The sequence below is a fragment of the Arachis ipaensis genome, chromosome B10 (genome assembly GCF_059453495.1).
Source record: "Arachis ipaensis isolate K30076 ecotype BB chromosome B10, ASM5945349v1, whole genome shotgun sequence".
NCBI classification, from domain to species: Eukaryota; Viridiplantae; Streptophyta; class Magnoliopsida; order Fabales; family Fabaceae; genus Arachis; species Arachis ipaensis.
In genome coordinates, this window is record NC_142435.1 from 88,458,577 (window position 1) to 88,475,236 (window position 16,660).

Here is a 16,660-nt window from a genome sequence, read left to right on the forward strand (position 1 = left end):
AACTCCCTGGGTCTCTTCTTTTTGTAGGCAACTCAGGTTGAATAAGGGCACTACATTCCTTGTTCATCACTATAGTCTGGCCTCCTTTGAGTGAGCTTTTCCTGGGAAGAAGTTCCTTCATATACTTAATGAATGCAGGCATTTGTTGAATTGCCTTGATGAATGGTATGTTTACATGCAGAGATGCAAAAAAGTCTAGGAACCTTGAGTATATTCTCTTTCCCACAGCACCATTGAGTAGTTGAGGGAAGGGTGCATAGAGCTTCAGCAGCTCTTGTTGTGAGATTTTTGGTTCTTGGTGATCTCTATCTTCCTCCTTTGTTGAGTTATCATCAGGTTGTTCGAAAGGTTTGCCATGCTTGTCTTCAGTCTCTTGATCACTTGTAGTGACCATTTTGCAATCTTCCCATCTTACTTTCTTTGCTTCTCCTTTGGGGTTTTTCTCCGTGCCACTTGGGAAGCTATCAGTAGGTTTGGAAATCTTCTCAACTAAACATCCCACCTGGAATTCCAGCTTCCTAATGGTCTCTCCCTGGTTCTTAATATTGGCTCGCACCTCCTCTTTGAACACCTTATTTTCTTGAATCTCTTGGCATATTCCTTCAAGTAAGGTTTCAATCTTAGAGAGCTTGTCATCAATTGATGGGTGATTCGGAGCAGATGTGCTGTTTTGGTTTTGATAGTCGTGTGGAGAAGTATTGTTGTGGGGGTGTTGAGATGTCCTCTGTGTGAATTGTTGGTGAGCTGCATTGTTGTTGGAGTTGTAACGTCTCTGGTCTTGGTTTTGATCTTGCTGACTTTCCCACCCAAAGTTTAGGTGGTTTCTCCATCCAGGGTTGTAGGTCTTGGAGTATGGATCATAGTTTTGCCTTGGTGAATTCCCAATGTAGTTGGCTTGCTCCTGACTACCCTCTTCTTCTTCATTCACTCCTTCTTGGGTTGTTGATGAAGTGGAGATTGCTGCTACTTGGTTCCTCTCCATCTTCTTGGTGAGGTCAGCCAGCTGTTGGGTAATGAGCTTGTTTTGGGCCAACAGAGCATCTACATTGTTTAGCTCCATTACTCCTCTTGTGTTCCCTCTTTCGGAAGCATAGAAGTAGTTGTTCTCTGCTACTGTTTCAATGACATCTATAGCCTCCTCAATGGTTTTCTTCTTGTTCAAGGATCCTCCGGATGAATGGTCTACGGTCTTCTTTGACTCATAAGAGAGCCCTTCATAGAAAATGTGCAGCTGCACCCATTCGTTGAACATGTCAGGTGGACACCTCCTTGTGAGGTCCTTAAATCTCTTCCATGCTTCATACAAAGTTTCACCATCTTGTTGCATGAAAGTTTGGACCTCATCTCTCAGCCTATTGATTCTTTGAGGAGGGTAAAATCTTGCTAAGAATTTGTTCACCACATCTTCCCAAGTTGTCAAGCATTCCCTTGGGAAAGATTCCAGCCACTTGGCTGCCTTATCCTTGAGTGAGAATGGAAATAAGAGCAGTCTATAGGTGTCAGGATGAACACCATTAGACTTCACTGTGTCACATATTCTCAGAAAGGTGGTCAAATGTTGATTGGGATCTTCTTGAACACCTCCTCCAAACGAACAGTTGTTCTGAACAAGGGTGATAAGCTGTGGTTTAAGTTCAAAGTTGTTAGCATGGATTGTTGGCTTTTGGATGCTACTTCCACAATTTCCTGGGTTTGGATTGATGTAAGAGCCCAAAACTCTTCTATCCTCCCCAGCATGATTTGCTCTACCTCCTCCCCCATGGTTGTGATCCTCTTCTTCATGATGGTTTTCCGTGTTGTCTTCCATGTTTGGTTCAAAGAATTCCTCCTCTTCCTCAGCACCAACCACTTTCTTTCCTCTTGCCTCCCTCCTTAATCTAAGGAAGGTCCTCTCAGGTTCAGAATCGAAGGAAGTTGAAGCCCCGCTTCTTCTCCCTGTCATACAACCATCAAGTGCAAGCAAGAAAAGATATGTGCAGAAAATATTTTTGTCAGAATTACTGTTAGTTGTGGGTGATGCAATATATCAAACAGTTAGTGGGTTAGCAAACAGAATTGAAAATAACAAAGAAAAATAAAAGAGTAGAGGGGGAAGGGAAGAAGTTTAACTAAAACAGAAAATAAATCACTCAAACAGAAAATGAAATTCACAAAAGAAAAATGCTCAATCTAGTGATCTTCCAATTTAATCATTGTTAATGCACAATCAATCCCCGGCAACGGCGCCATAAACTTGATGCGGGTGGAAACTGTCTTTCAACAAATTTCCTTCGGCAAGTGTACCGAATTTGTCGTCAAGTAAAAACTCACAATAGAGTGAGGTCGAATCCCATAGGGATTGATTGATCAAGCAACTTTAATTAGAAGAATGTTCTAGTTGAGCGAATCCAGAATTTGGGTTGAGAGTTGCAGAAAATAAAATGGCGGGAATGTAAATAACAGAAAAGTAAATGCTAGAATTAAAGGACTGGAAGTAAATGACTGAGAGTAAATTGCAGAATTGTAAATGGGAATGGGAGATTTTCTCATAAAAGTAAATGGCAGAAATTAAAGAGAATGGGTAAGATCAGAGATGGGAAGTTCATTGGGCTTAGGAGATGTTGCAATTCTCCGGATCAAGTTCATTTTCATCTCTTCCTCAATCAATGCACTCATTGATTTCCTTGGCAATCTTAATTGATTGAATTACAAATTCAATCTCTCAAATCTTGATCAATAGCCAATTCCTTGGTAAATTGCTCATGAGAAGAGATGAAGTATGGTCACTGATTATACCACATGCATTTCCCAAATCAAGTATTGAGAGGGTTATAGTCACATACCCATCCAAACCCAATTTGGTCCAGCATGAGAAAGCATTTCTAGCTTGATCTCTTCATTCCTCTTTCAAGGTTCAGAAGAGATCCAAGTTTGAATAGCTTCTTTTCCAAGATAACTACCCAATTGGATGAAGATCGAAAGCTTTCAAGTAAATTCAAGAGAAAAGATAGAAGAAGAATAATGAAAATTAGTATTAATCCATCAAACTACAACAGAGCTCCCTAACCCAATGAAAGGGATTTAGTTGTTCATAGCTCTAGAAAATGAAAACAAAGATGGAGAATACATCATAAAACTAGAAAATGCAGAGAAGGTAAAATACAGAGAGTAGTTCTCTTTTCCCCCCAACTTCCAGAACTCCTAAAAAATTCAAAGCTACTCCTATATATACTACTTTTCTCAGCTTCTAGTTGGCTCTTCAAGTCTTGGGCCTTTGAATCTTGAGTTTGAAGCAGTTCTCTTCTTCATTTGGGCTTGGCTTTACTTGCAGAGAGAAAATGTGAAGTGGGCAGAGACTTTAGCTCAGGACGTTAGGGGTGTTAACGTTTAGTGAAAATATGAGTTCGAGAACGTTAGTGACAATCAACTTTCTCACTAACGTTCCTAAGTAAAAGCCACGTTAACTTCAACGTTAGTGGCACAAACGTTGCCACTAATGTTGCCTCTAAGTCCTTCGTACACGTTATTGAGACTTAACATTCCCAATAACTTTGAAAAGCCCCCTTTGTTCCCACGTTAGAGCCCACGTTAACTTAGTTAACGTGGCTCTTTAACGTGGGCTTGCCATCCTTCGAGAACGTTAGTGACACTCAACATTGTCACTAATGTTCTAAGGTGCCCCTATGTCTCACGTTAGAGTCCACGTTAACTAGGTTAACGTGGCTTCTAACTTGGCCATGCTTAGCCATCCCCAACGTTAGTGACAATGTTGAGTGTCACTAACGTTGGCCATTCTTTCACTCATCAATGTTAGCTTCCACGTTAACTAAGTTAACGTGGCTCCTCGGGGGGTTGTGTGGTTGCTTCTAACGTTAGTGACAATGTTGGGTGTCACTAACATTGTCGACCACTCTTGCTTCTTACGTTAGCTCCCACGTTAACCAAGTTAACGTGGGAGTTAACGTGGTCTATTTCTCCTTAGGCCAACGTTAGTGACAATGTTGAATGTCACTAACGTTGGCGTTTCTCCCCCCTTCTAACGTTAGAGGCCACGTTAACTAAGTTAACGTGGACTCTAACATGGCCACTATTGAGCATTTGCCAACGCTAGTGACAATGTTAAGTGTCACTAACGTTGGCTCAACTTCCCCTCTCCACGTTAGAGTTCTCGTTAACTTAGTTAACATGACTCTTAATGTGGTCAATGATGGCTTCGAGAGCGTTATTGGCAATCACTTTTCTCATTAACTTTGCAAGTTACCTCCCATTCCTTGCTTCCTTTGGTCCTGAAATCAAGCAATAGAGTGCATCAAAGTTCTAGCCAAGTCATGGGTAATGCAACATACAATTTGTCACTAAACTCATGCAAAATCCTCATGAAATAATGTAAAATGCACAATGTATGCATGAATCAAGGTGTAAGTGAATATCTACCCAAAAATAGCTTATTTCCTAAGGGAATGCATGAAACTATCCTAAAAACAGTAAAGAAAAGGTCAGTAAAACTGGCCAAGATGCCCTGGCATCAGATCTTTTGGGCAGGCTTTGTTGAGATCGGTGTAATTGGTGCACATTCGCCACTTCCCATTTGATTTTCTCACCAAGACGACGTTGGCTAGCCATAGTGGATACTTGACCTCTCTTATGAATCCTGCCTCTAGTAATGCTTGTACCTGTTCTTCCACAGCTTGGGATCGCTCTGGCCCAAGTTTTCTTCGTCTTTGCTGTACGGGCCGAGATCCTAGATGGACCGCCAACTTGTGGCACATTAGCTTGGGATCTATGCCTGGCATGTCTGTGGCTTTCCATGCGAAGAGATTGACATTATCTTGTAAGAATTGTACCAGTAATTCTTTTGAGTCTCCTCTCAGGATCGTGCCATTATTAGTCGTTTTGTCCGAGGTGTCTCCGATATGAACCTTCTCTATCTCACCTTCTGGCTGCGGACGGAGTTCTTCTCGTCTCTGAACTCTGCCAAGCTCAATTGTGTGAAACTCTTCTCCTCTGCCTCTGAGGTTTAGACTTTCGTTATAACAGTGGCGTGCCATCTTTTGATCTGCTTTTATTGTGGCTATCCCCTCTGTAGTTGGGAATTTCATGCATTGATGTGGAGTCGAGACTATTACACCGAGTTGATTTAGTGTTGTCCGACCTATTAGAGCATTGTAGGCTGAACTCATGTCAACCAAAATGTAGTATATTTTGAGCGTCCTGGATTGGTTCCCTTTTCCAAAGGTTGTATGTAGTGATACATATCCTAGCGGTTGTACCGGGGTATCTCCCAATCTGAACAAACTGTTCGGGTATGCCTTAAGCTCCTTGTTTTTTAGGCCGAGCTTGTCGAAGGCAGTTTTGAATAGGATGTCAGCGGAGCTCCCTTGGTCTACTAATGTGCGGTTCAGATTGGCGTTTGCCAGTATGATGGTGATGACCATGGGGTCGTCGTGTCCCGAGATGATACTGGATGCGTCCTCTTTAGTGAATGTGATTGCAGGGATGTCGGGTGCTTCTTCCTTTCCCTCGACATGATATACTTCTTTGAGATATCTCTTGCGGGATGATTTGGAGATTCCACCCCCTGCGAATCTGCCGTGTATCATATGGACGTGTCTTTCCGGTGTACGAGGTGATCGCACGGTTCGTCCGATATCTTCGTCCCTTCGTCTCTTTCTTTGGTCGTCATATCGGGTGGCTAAAAACCGATCTAGTTTTCCTTCCCTCGCCAATTTTTCTATGATGTTCTTTAGATCGAAGCACTCGTTGGTGGAGTGCCCTCGCACTCGATGATATTCGCAATATTCATTCCGGTTTCCTCCTCCTCTTTTGCCTTTGAGTGGCCGTGCTGGGGGTATTTTCTCTGTATGGCTGACTTCTTTGTATACGTCGATTAGGGATGCCCTGAGAGGAGTGTAATTGTGGTATTTTTTTATTTTCTCTCCTTGTCGATCTTCTTTCCTTTTGGATTCCTTGTCTTTATCTTGTTAGGGGACCCCGGATTTTGAGGTTTCTCCTAACCGAGCGTTTTCTTTCATGTTGATGTATTTTTCTGCTCGCTCCTGCACTTCGTCTAAGGAGGTAGGGTACTTCTTTGATATGGACTGGCTAAAAGGTCCTTCTCGTAGGCCATTGATGAGTCCCATGATGGCAGCCTCTGTTGGCAAGCTTTGCATGTCCATGCATGTTTTGTTGAATCATTCCATGTAGTTGCGGAGGCTCTCCCGATCTCCTTGCTTGATCCCTAGTAAACTGGGGGCGTGCTTGGTCTTATCTTTCTGGATGGAGAATCTGGCTAGGAATTTTTTAGCCAGGTCGTCAAAGTTTGAGATGGACTTTGAAGGTAGGTTGTCGAACCATCTGATTGCTGTCTTCGTGAGAGTTGTTGGAAAAGCTTGGCAACAAACGGCGTCCGAGGCATCGGTGAGGTACATTCTACTTCTGAAATTACTGAGATGATGGTTGGGATCTGTCGTGCCATCATACAAAATCATATCCGGGAGTTTGAAGTCTTTTGGAATTTTAGTTTTCATGATTTCCTTGGTGAATGGATCTTGTTCTTTGCGTGAATTTTCCATAGGAGTAGTCTGAGGAGCTTTGGATTTGAGATCGGCTTCTAATTACGTTAGTTTATCTTCCGATTCTCGACGCCACCGTACCTCTCTTTGTAGATCCTTCCCGACCTCTCGTTGTTGTTGGGTTTCTTTTTCAAGTTGCTTTAAGCGGTCTTGAAGTGCTGCTATTACCTCCGGATTTGATGAGTTTTTATCCCCGTTGGATTCCGGAGTATCCTTTAGCGTAGCGTCCGCGTTCTTGTGCGGTGTTTTGTTTTCCAGATCTGAATCGTGGTAGTTGTCATGGCCGTCCGCCATGGTGTTGGGATGACTTCCAGGTTCCCCAGCAATGGCGCCAATATTCCGAGGGTTACCTGAAACTAGAGGTCAATCTCGGACGAGATCTTCTGTACTGGTCAGAGATGATGTGTCCGGCTGGCTGGTGGCAACCGGAACTGTTGTATCCGACTTGTTGGACTGGCTGCACTTCTGATCCTTGGTCACCGGAGGGTGGGGGGTACCTGCAAGAGACTCCGATGCTTAAGTTAGCACGGGTATTAAGCAGGTTTATTGTAGAATCAGAGTATGAGTTATACCTGGGTGCTCCAGTGTATTTATAGTAGTGTGGGCTGACCTTTCTGATAAGATAAATTAGTTATCTTATCTTATCTTATCTTATTTCGGGTGAAGTCAGCTTATCATCAAGGGAACCGCCTTTATCTCTATAGGCTTGGATTGCCTTTGGATTTGGGTCGTGTTCCTCTATTTGGGCCCTTTATTGGGCTTTCCTGTCGATTTGGCTGACCTCTTTGAGAAGAGGTCGGGTAGCCTGACCTGAAGAGGTCGGTCGCTTTGTCACCAATCATCCCAGGTCGGATAACTCGACCCAGGGTATGAACACTTTCCATGTTAGATTTGAATTTATGTTTAAACGTAATTTGAGGTATTTCAAATTTATGATTGCTTTATTCTATTTATGAATGCTTTTAATTTAATTTAGATATTTTCTTCCTTTGGGCTTTGGTTAAGTAATTGATAACACTTGAGTTGTCAAAGTCAGCAGTGGTTGAAATTGACAGATTACTAATTGATCTAGATCGCTCTAAAGCTAGTCTTCCCACAGGGATTGACTAGGACTTGAGGATCAAACTAATTAGTCCACTTGACTTTCCTTTGCTTTAGTAAAGGTTAACTAAGTGGGATTAAAACTCAATTCTCATCACCATCGATACGGATAACTAGGATAGGACTTCCAAATTCTTATACCTTGCCAAGAGATTTTATAATTAATTTATTTTTCTTTTTATTTAAATTACTTGCTCCTTATTTCAAAAACCCCCAATTTACAAAACTCAAAACCAATAATAAGAACATACCTCCCTGCAATTCCTTGAGAGACGACCCGAGGTTTGAATACTTCGGTTATAAATTTTAAAGGGGTTTGTTACTTGTGACAACCAAAACGTTTGTACGAAAGGATTCTCTGTTGGTTTAGAAGCTATACTTGCAACGCGATAATATATTTGTGAATTTTTTTACCGACAGAAAATCCGATCGTCAAAATGGCGCCGTTGCCGGGGAATTGCAAATGTGTGCCTTATTATTGGTTATTGTAAATATTTGCTTTTAAATTGATTTTTTTCGAAAAAAAATTTTTTTTTTCAGATTTTTATTTTAAAATTTTTATCTTATCTTAACTTAGTTTTAAATTTCAAAATTCAAATCTTTTTCAAAAAATCATATCTTTTTCAAAATATTTTCTTTTTGTTAGTTTTTGTTTCTATTTTCTCCTATTACTATGAACTCTCACCCCTTTGGCTATGAGTCTGGTTACAATTATGTTGCAGGAAGAGGAAATTTCAATGAGAACAAGCATCAAGGTTGGAATAACCAAAGATGGGAGGAGCCACAAGGATTTGATCAACCCTCATGGCAACAACCACCTCCAATGGACTATCAACAACCGTTCTGTGATGCATATCAAGGCAATGGCTATGGTGAGCGCTCTTTTGATTATCAACAATCACCACCATATCCCTATGAACCATTTCCTCAACATGACTTTGGACCACCATACTCACAAGCCCCTTTCCACCATTCACCTCCATATGACCCTAACCCGTATCCACCATACCAACCACCTTATAAGCCAAATGAACCATACATAGAACCACCCCCATTCCAACACAACTACTCTAATGAACCACCACCTCAATATACACCATCTCTTTATCATTATCAAGATGAACCACCTTCCTACCATGAACCCTTTCTCCCAACAAATGAACCCTCCTATCCACCCCAAACCTCCATAGAGAAAGCACTTACCGATCTAAACTCTACTGTACAAGCTCTCGTCGCCCAAATCGGACCACCAAATACCTTCAACAATAAACCCTCAAGCTCTAGTGCACTTTCTTTTTAACCACAGAATGATCTCTCCATCCCATCACCACCATCCATGGAAAAGTACCCACATCCATCAATCCAAGAGTAACATGGTCCCAATGATGCTGTTGACATGGAACAAGAGAGAAGGGATCATCTTCGTGAATCCATACTTCATAAGGAGCTAGAGGAGGCTCTAAAGGTGAAGGTAGTAGAGACCCTTGAAGTCGAAGGAGTGGTTGAAGAATTAATGAAGGAAGACATCAAGGAGGAGTCTGATTTTGTCTTAGAGCAAAAGGAGGCCCAAAATGTGGAGATAGGAGAGACCCTTGAAGATGAAAGAATAGTTGAAAGGAGTTGTCATGGAAAAAAATCATCAAGGATGAGTACGATTTTATATTAATGCTACTGGACAAAGCAGTAATTATTGAAGAAGAAGAAGTGGTTGAAGACTTGGGAGATGCTGAACCTCCATGGGAAAGTCAAGACATAGAGCCTCCTTCCAAGACGGTTGCATTTGATGTTGAGGAGGGTGTACAACCTCCAAGGCATGTCATAGTTAAGGACTTGGAAGAGGTCGATCAAGAGATGGAGATTCAAGAAGAAGAAGCACAACCTCCCATGCCCTTGGAAAGCAGTGAAGAGGAGATTGAATTGGAAGAAAGCTACCAAGAGGAAGAGGTTTAAATTGAAGAAGCTTACAAGGAGGTGGAAGTTGTTAGAGAAAAGCACAAGGGAGTGGAGCTTGCAAGTTCATTAGAAATACCTCTCCCAAGGCCATTACCGTCCATCATAACGTTCAAGTGGGTAAAATTCTTATCCTTGACCTTTACCTTCCCACTTGAATATGGGCTACTGGAGACGGATGGTCACCTTAGAGCTCTTTGTGGCATTAAGAGTAAGAAGAAGATGGTCAGTAGTAAGAATTGTCCTTCAAGGTTCATTATGGTTGGAAGCTTTAAGTTTAAACGCAAAAGTTGGTGTAGAGCTCAATTGAATGGGTCTGAGAAGTTGTTTGGATGCTTCAGTGAGAATTCTAAGGTTGAACCACCCGGATGGAATCATGATAATCAACTTGAAGACGGGTGTAGAAATAAGATCTGGGATCCAGGAATATATGAGGATCAATTTTGGGAGCTCAAAGCTTGTGAAGAACTCCATCAAAGCTTGAGGAATTTACTTGGTATTGATAGAGCTTTTTGGAAGTCCAAGCATTGGTGGAAGTTTCAAGACGAGTTCAAGCACAAGCCACCATAATAAGGAGCTCACCAAATGTCCAACTTAAGGACTTGAACTAAAAGTCCTAGGTGGGAGACAACCCACCATGGTATGATCGTCCCTTTTTCAGTTTTAATTCTAGTCTGTTTTGTTTGTTTTTGAGTTTTGATTGGACCTGGAATCATGCATAACATTCATATTAGCATTGCATTTTGCATACTGCATTACTATTAAGAAAAAGCACGCACGCGACGCAGCAGCGTCGCTGACGCGTCCGCGTCACGAGTGCGTTTTGAAGAAAAAAGAATTGGACAGAGAGTCACGCGAGAGCGTGGCTGGAGGCGTGCCTTTGGCACAAATTGATCTACGCGACTGCGTCGCTGACGCGTTCGTGTCATTTGCGAAAAATGCCTCCCACGCGTCCGTGTCACCCACGCGACGCGTGCCCTAAAAATCGACGTAAAAAGGTTGTATGGCAGCAAGTTGTGATGGAATCGGGCTGGACTCGTGCTGGAAGCCCAAGCCCTCCCACGCCAACGCGTTCCCCACGTAGGCACGTCGTTTTCCGAAAATGGCCATCCACGTGATCGCGTCAACCACGCGACCGCGTCACCCAAAAATTTGGCAAAATGAGTTTCGAACAGAGAGTTGCGTGAACGCGAGGCTGCACTCGCGCCAATCGCACAAATCAGGCCACGCGATCGCGTGACCCACGCGTCCGCGTCACCTAAACTTATCGCACACCATGCGACCTCGTCACCCACGCAACCGCGTCGCCCGCGCCGCACAACTTATCCAGATCAGCGCCAATTATCTTATCTTTTCTTTTCTAATCCTAATTTCTTCTATCTTTTCTTCTTTTCTTACTTTCTTCCTCTTCTTCTCTTTAATTTCTCATCCCTCTTCACTTCCATTCTATTTCATCCAATTTATTTGCATACTTTCATTCATTGCATTATTTTCATTGGTGTTAGAAATTTATTTGGGTCATTATTTCTTATGATTTGCTTGTAGATTGTTAAGGAATTGTTTGACAATTATATATTAATTTTTATAGAGTTGCTTGCATGTTCAATTTAATACATTCAATAACTTATTTACCATGCATGGTATGTGTTTGTGAAAACGTCCGTATGGCATTGTGCACTATTTTTAGATTTCTTTTATTCTACTACTCAAAATGCTTGCTTTTCACAAAACCTTTTTTATATTTTATTAATTAAATATAATTGTTATTCAAACATGTTATTTTGAAAGAATTAGTAATCTAACTTGGACATAGAATCCTTGATCTATGCTACTCATGCCTTTGCCAGCATGCCAATAAACATCTTGCATTTAATTGTCATTACATGCACTTGCTATATTTCCATTGATGAACTTTTCACATGTAGTCATGACCATGTGTTAACGTCATTCTTCTTTATTGTGCATTAATTACCACCTTTTCCGCTCTCTTTCTTGCTCTAACCCTTAGCTTTAAAAGTTACTTTCTTTTTCCCTTTTTAGGATGGCCACCAAGAAGGGTAAAGAGAAGGCTACTCCCAAACCACCGGCAAGGAAAGGAACAAAAAAGAGCCCCAGCTGAGGAACCACAACCCCCATCCACTTGCACATCTTAGCATGCACCGAGGACGGTGCAATCTTTAAGTGTGGGGAGGTCGATACCGACTTTCAGGGGTTAGTTACCTTCTTTTCAACACCAATACTCTATTTTCTTTGTTTGTTCAATGTTGCATTGCATAATAGATTGCATGTGTAGTTGATTGTTTGCATTTAAGTACTACTTAGTTGAAAAATAATAAGTTTCTTTTTAAGACCCTATTTTTGAAAAATTTTCACTAATTTAAATTAAAAAAAATTAAAATTTTCTATGTGTTAAATTTGTTTGAAGATCGTAAATTGGAACATGGTTTTTGAGCTAAAGAACATACAACCTGTGAGATTTTGAGCTTATTTATATGGTTACATTATTTGACCATAAATTTTTATTCTTGTGTGTTTTCTTCTCTATAATTGCAATCTCTACTTTGTTCCATTCTATATATCCATTATTTAGTGTATTTACATGCTTGCATATGATTGAGGGCATTACTTGTTTTTGCTCACTTATCCCAAATAAGCCTACCCTTTTATGTCACCCTTGTTAGCCACTTTGAACTTTTTAACCCCCTTATATTTCATAACTACATTACTAGCCTTAAATAGAAAAACAAAATAAAAATCCCAAGTTAAATCCTTGGTTAGCTTAAGATAGATATTGTGTATAATTTAAGTGTGGGAAATTTTATGGGAACATGGGATGATAGGAAAAAGTAGGGAATTAAATTGAATAAGTTATTTGAAAATTTGGGAAGCATACTCATGTGAAATCAAAATAATTAAATTACCATGTGCATTGATAAAAAAATTAAGTAATTAAATAAGGGGATACAAAAATTTCCCCAATACAAAATAAAAAGAATCAATGCACATGGGACAAAATTCAAAAATTAAATTTGGTGCATGAGCATGTAATACAAAAGTGGAAAAATTTGGGTAGCTAGGTAAAGAACTTTAAAATTATATAAAGTACGTATATGTTAGGTGAGATCTTAGACTAATCAAGGATTCACTTTGTTAGCTCACTTAGCCTTATATATATATATATATATATATATATATATATATATATATATATATATATATATATATATATATATATCCTTACCTTTACCTTAGCCTCATTACAACCCTGAAAAGACCTCATGATGTTTGTATTGGTACATTAAATATTTGTTGATTGGTTAGATGAAGAACAAAGTTTAAAAAGCATGACTGACGCCAGGGCATTTTGGCCAGTTTTACTGACCTTTTCTTTACTGTTTCTAAGGTAGTTTCATGCATTTCCTTAGAAAATAAGCTAGTTTTGGATAGATATTCACTTACATATTGATTCAAGCATACATGGTGCACCTTAAATGATTTCATGAGGATTTTGCATGAAATTAATGACAAATTAGATGTTGCATTTCCCATGACTTGGACTAGAACTTTGATGCACTTTATTGCTTGATTTCAGGACAAAGGAAGCAAGGAAGAACCACGTTAGTAGCCACATTAGTCTCACTAATGTGACTTCTAACGTAGGAATGGGAGCTAGCTTGCAAAGTTAATGAGAAAAGTAATCGCCAATAACGTCCTCGAAGCCATCATAGAGCACGTTAAGAGTCACGTTAACTAAGTTAACGTGAACTCTAACGTGGAGGAAAGAAAATGGAGCCAACATTAGTCACACTTACCATTGTCACTAACATTGGGCCAAGCTCATAAGTGACCACGTTAGTTGCCACGTTAACTTAGTTAATGTGGCTTCTAAGGTTAAGAAGCAAAAGAGAAGCCAACGTTAGTGACATTCACCTTTGTCACTAACGTTGGCCAAGCCTCAAAAAGCCACGTTAACTTCCACGTTAACTAAGTTAACGTTTAACGTGGAAGCCAACGTGGAGAAAGTATATGATCACCAACGTTAGTGACACCTAACATTGTCACTAACGTTGGAATGAACCACACAAGCCACAATGAGCCACGTTAACTCCCACGTTAACTTAGTTAACGTGGAAGCTAACGTGATGAAGAGAGATGATGAGCCAACGTTAGTGACATTCACCTTTGTCACTAACGTTGGAGATGGCTAGCATTGCTACGTTAGAGGCCACGTTAACCTAGTTAACGTGGACTCTAACGTGGGAGATAGGGGCACATTGGAACGTTAGTGACAAAGGTAAGTGTCACTAACATTCTCGAAGGTTGGCAAGCTAACGTTAAGAGCCACGTTAACTAAGTTAACGTGGACTCTAACGTAAGAAAAGGGGAGGCTTCTCAATGTTATTGGGAAGGTAAGTCCCAATAATGTGTGCGAAGGACCAAGAGGCAACGTTAGTGGCAACGTTTGTGCCACTAACGTTGAGGTTAACGTGGCTCTAACTTGGGTAAGGAACGTTAGTGAAGAAGGTGATTGTCACTAACATTCTCGAACCCACATTTTCACTTAACGTTAACACCACTAACGTCCTGAGCTAAAGTCCCTGCCCACTTTACACTTTCTCTCTGCAAGTAAAGCTAAGCCCAATGAAGAAGATAACTGCTTCAAACTCCAGATCCAAAGGCCCATACCCAAGACTTGAAGAGCCAACTAGAAGATCAGAAGAGTAGTATATCTAGGAGTAACTTTGAATTGATTAGAGGAGGATTGAAAAAATTGGTAAAACTACTCTCTGTATTTTACCATTCTCTGCACTTCTAGTTTTGTTTTCATCATGTATTCTCCATCTTTTCTTTCATTTTCCAGAGCTATGAACAACTAAACCCCTTTCATTGGGTTAGGGAGCTCTGTTGTAATTTGATGGATCAATACTAGTTTTCATTATTCTTCTTCTATCTGTTTTCTTGATTTTACTTGAAAGCTTTCGATCTTCATCCAATTGAATAGTTATCTTGGAAAAGAAGCTATTCAAACTTGGATCTCTTCTGAACCTTGAAAGAGGAATGAAGAGATCATGCTAGAAATGCTTTCTCATGCTGGACCAAATTGGGTTTGGATGGATATGTGACTATAATCCTCTCAATACTTGATTTGGGAAATGCATGTGGTATAATCAGTGACCATACTTCATCTCTTCTCATGAGCAATTGACCAAGGAATTAGCTATTGATCAAGATTTGAGAGATTGAATTACAAGAAATTGTAATTCGATCACTTAAGATTGCCAAGGAGATCAATGAATGCATTGATTGAGGAAGAGATGAAAATGAAATTTATCCGGAGAATGCAACATCTCCTGAACCCAATGAACTCCCCATTTCTGATCTTACACATTCTCTTTAATTTCTGTCATTTACTTTTATGAGCAGTTACCCCATTCCCATTTACAATTCTGCAATTTACTTTCGGTCATTTACTTTCAGCTCTTTATTTTTAGCATTTACTTCTTTTGTTATTTACCTTCCTGCCATTTTATTTTCGGCAATTCTTAACTCAAATACTGATTCGCTCAACTAGAACATTCCTCTAATTAAAGTTGCTTGATCAATCAATCTCTGTAGGATTCGACCACACTCTATTGTGAGTTTTTACTTGACGACGAATTTGGTACACTTGCCGAAGGAAATTTATCACGAGACAAGTTTTTCGCGCATCAAGTTTATGGCGCCGTTGCCGGGGATTGATTGTGCATCAACAATGATTAAATTGGAGGATAACTAGATTGAGCATTTTTGTTTTGTTTGATTTAATTTTCTGTTTGAGTAATTTACTTTCAGTTTTAGTTAATTTCTTCCCTTCCCCCTACTTTTTCATTTCTTTTTGTTATCTACAACTCAGTTCACTAACCCACTAACTGTTTGATATATTGCATCCCTCACACTAACAGTAATTCTAACAGAATACTTTCTGCATTTATTTTCCTTGCTTGTGCTTTGTTGGTTATATGACACGGAGAAGAAGTGGGGCTTCAACTTCCTTTGATTCTGAACCTGAGAGAACCTTCTTTAGATTAAGAAGGGAAGCAAGAGGAAAAAGAGTGGTTGGTGCTGAGGAAGAGGAGGAATACTTTGAACCAAACATGGAAGAAAACATGGAAGAACATCGTGAGGAAGAGGCTCACAACCATGGCGGAGGAGGTCGAGCAAATCATGCTGGGGAGGATAAAAGAGTTTTAGGCTCTTACATCAATCCATGCCAACAATTTTGAACTAAAACCACAGCTCATCACCCTTATTCAGAACAACTGTTCGTTCGGAGGAAGTGTCCAAGAAGACCCCAATCAACATCTAACCACCTTCCTGAGAATATGTGACACAGTGAAGTCTAATGGTGTTCATCCTGACGCCTATAGACTGCTCTTATTTCCATTCTCACTCAAGGATAAGGCAGCCAAGTGGCTGGAGTCTTTCCCGAAGGAGAGCTTGACAACTTGGGAAGATGTAGTGAACAAATTCTTAGCAAGATTCTACCCACCTCAACGAATCAATAGGCTGAGAGCTGAGGTCCAAACTTTCAGGCAACAAGATGGTGAGACTCTTTATGAAGCATGGGAGAGGTTTAAGGACCTAACAAGGAGGTGTCCACCTGACATGTTTAATGAATGGGTGCAGCTGCACATTTTCTATGAAGGGCTCTCTTATGAGTCAAAGAAGGCCGTAGACCATTCATCCGGAGGATCTTTGAACAAGAAAAAGACCATTGAGGAAGCCATAGATGTCATTGAAATAGTAGCAGAGAATGACTATTTCTATGCTTCTGAAAGAGGCAACACTAGAGGAGTAATGGAGCTAAACAATGTAGATGCTCTGCTAGCCCAAAACAAACTCATTACCCAGCAGCTGGCTGACCTCACCAAGAAGATGGAAAGGAACCAAGTAGCAGCAATCACTACTTCATCAACAACCCAAGAAGGAGTGAATGAAGAAGTAGAGGGTAGTCAGGAGCAAGCCAACTACATTGGGAATTCACCTAGGCAAAACCATGATCCATACTCTAAGACCTA

At 40.5% G+C, this 16,660-nt stretch overlaps 2 non-coding genes across 2 annotated transcripts; one reads left to right on the forward strand and one right to left on the reverse strand.

Moving 5' to 3' along the window:
• Positions 1–1,250: 1,250 nt before the first annotated feature.
• LOC148580784 (small nucleolar RNA R71) lies at positions 1,251–1,354 on the forward strand. Its single transcript, XR_015899408.1, has one exon. It is a non-coding gene; the product is annotated as a small nucleolar RNA R71 (small nucleolar RNA).
• A 14,791-nt stretch (positions 1,355–16,145) lies between these two features.
• Positions 16,146–16,249, reverse strand: LOC148580785 (small nucleolar RNA R71). The gene has a single exon (XR_015896349.1). It is a non-coding gene; the product is annotated as a small nucleolar RNA R71 (small nucleolar RNA).
• Positions 16,250–16,660: the final 411 nt, after the last annotated feature.